The sequence below is a fragment of the Colobus angolensis genome, unplaced genomic scaffold (assembly GCF_000951035.1).
Source record: "Colobus angolensis palliatus isolate OR3802 unplaced genomic scaffold, Cang.pa_1.0 Scaffold425, whole genome shotgun sequence".
NCBI lineage: Eukaryota > Metazoa > Chordata > Mammalia > Primates > Cercopithecidae > Colobus > Colobus angolensis.
Window position 1 is genome coordinate 660,873 of NW_012117655.1, and position 571 is coordinate 661,443.

The window sequence follows — 571 nt, forward strand, 5'->3', positions numbered from 1 at the left end:
AAAAAAAAAAAGCCTTTAAAACATTCCTGACTCCTTTAATACAATAATTTAAATCTTAAGACTCTGGGGAAAATAATCATAGAAACAAAGTTTTATACACCAAATGCTTCTCCAACATTATTGATAATTGTTTAGAAAAGAGAGAGGCGAGTGGGCATTTGAAGTACCCAACCACAGGGCCTCGTTAAGCAGATTATGATATTTAGGGCGAGGTGTTGGGCTGCGGTAGAGAGAATGTCCTTGGAAGCTGAGAGGACAGGGTTCATATACCCTAAAATTCCCAATGTACCATTTAAGAGCTATGTGACTGATTTCAGATACTTGTTTTGTAAAGTAAGAATAATGATATCTTACTGTTGTGGTTGATGTGAATATTATATCATTAAGGCTCTCTATACATGATAGCTACCATTTACACATCAATTGAAGTGAAGTTTATGAAGAAGCAACACCTAGAGTGGAGTCAAATAATGCTGGTATTTAATTTTGTGCATTCTACTGGACCTACTAGGTAATACCTCTATTGCTTTCCTAATAAAGACAGTGGAGGTAATTAAGCATTAAAGCAGTC